A 3,337-nucleotide genomic window follows, 5' to 3' on the forward strand; every position below is an offset into this window, starting at 1 on the left:
AAAACTTGCAGGGCTTGGAGGACCAGTGCTGAAACACACTGGATTCACTTTGACTTTACTTGAAATAATTAAGTTCGATACATTTGTATCCCTCGTCTGACACAATCACTTAAGCTAACCAGGGACAGATTCCCTGGTAAGCCACCGTGGCTCTGTAGGTAGAGCAGTTGTCTTGTGGTCGGAAGGTTGACAGTTCAATTCCAGCTCCCTTCTGCCACATGTCAATGTGCCCATGTGACCCCTGGGCACCTAACCCCAACTGATCTGTGCATTAAGTGAATGTGACTCTAGTGTAAAGTGCTTTGATGAGATGTTGATAAGACAAATACATTTCAGTCATTAGATTTCAACAACAAAACATTGATTCAATGACACAGTTTCAACGTTAGTTACTTGGCTAGAGGTGGATGGTTGTTTGATGGTTGCTCCACCATCATTTGTTGGCTTCAACCAAAAATCAACCATTAATCAGACCTCGGCATTTCAGTCGTCAGATTTCAACCACAAAACAACATTGATTTAATGACACAGTTTCAACGGTTTGATTGGATGGTTGTTTGATTTTGATCCACTGTCATTTGTTGACTTCAACAAAAAATCAACGATTCTAACTATTTTTCAACGTTGCTTTAACATTGTGTGCTTTCTGGATATTTTAGCTGTTTATTATGTTTAGTTATTATTTTATGACAGATTCATTTCCTAGTCCCCAGTGTGTCACTTCCTGTTTCTCTGTTTTCTGTCACACTAGAGGCCTGTTAGCTCACCATACCAGGTCTATTGTTCCAGCATTAACTCTCACAGTAACTAAACCTTTCTCCTGCTCACATTCCTTGCTGGTTCACCCAGTGTACCCTGTCTATTCCCCTTGTCATGCTCCTTGAGTTCCTGGTTCCTGATTTTGTGTTCACTGTGTTGAGACGCTTTACCAAGGTCGAGAAAGAGTCACACGCTGTTAGACAAAAGGCCCATAGTAAAAAGTTACATGTTTGATTCTGTTAGACACCAAGGTCCATTTCTCACGGAAAAGAAACGTTTTCCCAGGCCACAGAGACATGGTGTGATTTGAGGGAGTGTTTTCAGTCCATATAATCAGCTACCCTCCTCATCCTCCTCAGACGCTGCACAGACTTTTTAGAAACTCTTCTCGGATGCAATGGTTAAAGCGTCTCCTTTCAGCGCTGAAAGTGAATAAAATAAGTAAAGTCTGAATGCTTTTCTTGGCTGATGTTATGCTCCGTGTGTCAATACAAATTATGATTCATCGATCGGGATTTCCATTCCCAACAACTGCTATAAGTTTTGTTGTTTCACCCTATTTTTTTCATTAAAACTTTCATCATCTACTTGATATCTCAGCCTCTCTGCATTTGGATCCACCAACAAACCACAAATTTACGTATTTTAAGGTCGTCGCAAAAATCGCACAAGGAACTGCTCAAGGGCGCCACCTAGCAACTTTCAAAAGACCCTTTCCTATTCACTTACTCTATCGTAGGGACTTGAAATTTGGTACACTTGTAGAGCTCCCCAAGACACTCAGAATTTATAATTAATGTCATAGTGCAAGTATCCTAGGAAGTCGGCCATTTTGGATTGAAGTTCCGATTTTGACCCCATTTTGGCCGTTTACAGATGTCGCATTTGATCAAACTCCTCCTAGGGATTTCGATCGATCGGCTTCAAACTTGGTCAGATCGTTCATAAGGCATGGCCAATTCAAAGTTATCAAAACGGTCAGTTTTCGTGCATGCTGAAGGGGCCATACCAGGGGTCAAAGTTCACCAACTCGGCATGAAAAACGAAACTGTTATAACTCTTACATGTTATAACTCTTACACAAAAGATCACAGAGGCACCAAACTTTCAGTGATTGATCATCATAGGGTCCCCTAGAATAATCAATAGTCAAATGATGACATCACTTTGGTCACGCCCCCTGAGGACAGGAAGTGTCACATTATACTCTGAACGGTCGCTATCAGACCCCTTTGACCTAATCAACATGAAACTGTGTCCACAGATAGAAAACGTGGTGTGTTATGGATTACAACCCCATGTGGTTTGGATACAGCAGGTGGGCGTGGCGGCATGGCAAAGTGACCTGTAACGCCGTCTCCTTACGTTTGGCCTTTAATTACACAGTTTAAAGCCCAGGTGCACCAAACTCACTAGGATCGATCCTTTTGGGATCCTCGACAGGAATCCAGTGCAATATTTTGTGGGTGTGGCCAAATTTCTCTACAACGCCCCCTAGAATTTTTAAAAATGATCAGCCCTACGCCATGCTTTACCCTAGATATATGAAACTTGGTACACTTGTGAATCTTCTCAGGACCTACAAAAATGTCTCTTGGAGTCATGGTCCAAACTCAACAGGAAGTCGGCCATTTTGGATCAAATCCACCATTTCCTGTTTGTCACAGACGTCGCATCTGATCAAACTCCTCCTACAGGGTTTGAGATACAGACTTCAAACTCAGTCAGCACAGAGTTTAGACATTAAAGGTCTAAAGTTATCACAGGAATCTTTGTAGATCAAAGCATGTGGGCGTGGCTAAGTGCCAAACTGACTATTCGCCATAAAACAAACAGATATAACTTCCACATATAAGGTCACAGCTGCATCAGACATCCTATGTCTCACTACTGACCAACCCTCATCACATTCTCATGGTCTTATGATGACGTCACCTTAGCCCCGCCCACTTCCGACAGGAAGTCACCTGTTTTTTCTACTGTATGTCTTACTTTTACTGTGTTATTCATATGGAATTAATCCTCTGCCACCTGACATAATATGACATGATGAAGAACTCTGATGATGAACTCTCACCCATGGGGGCATGGCCAACTGGCTGTCCCTTGCCATATGAACAGGATTGTCTCTGAATCACACACGCACCTTTCGATTGGCACCAAACTGGATGCATATGACCTTTGTGTACCGCTAAAGAGCCCAACTGGATTGAATAGTAATTTGACTGCACTGCGCCCCCTAGGTCATTCCATGAGCTATATCTCCTCTCTACATCAACCGATCTGCACCAAATTTGTGGTGTGTTGCCAGGGAACCATGGCGAACTCATCGGTGCATACAGCCTGGCTGATGCATGCTTAAATTGCGTGAGAGTATACGCGGTGGCAGGCGGGCGGTGGTGATGGATCCCCCGCGGTGGCTATAGACCGGAGCGGCGCTTGGCTACGAGGGCCGCTTGAGGCTCTGCAGAGCTTTAATTAGGCCCGAGCAGCTAAGCGCTGTGAAGGCCTATTGTAATCGTGCTCTAAATTATTATTAGGCCCGAGCAGCTAAGCGCTGCGAAGGCCTATTGTAATC

This window comes from Poecilia reticulata, linkage group LG8 (assembly GCF_000633615.1).
Source record: "Poecilia reticulata strain Guanapo linkage group LG8, Guppy_female_1.0+MT, whole genome shotgun sequence".
Classification (NCBI taxonomy): Eukaryota; Metazoa; Chordata; class Actinopteri; order Cyprinodontiformes; family Poeciliidae; genus Poecilia; species Poecilia reticulata.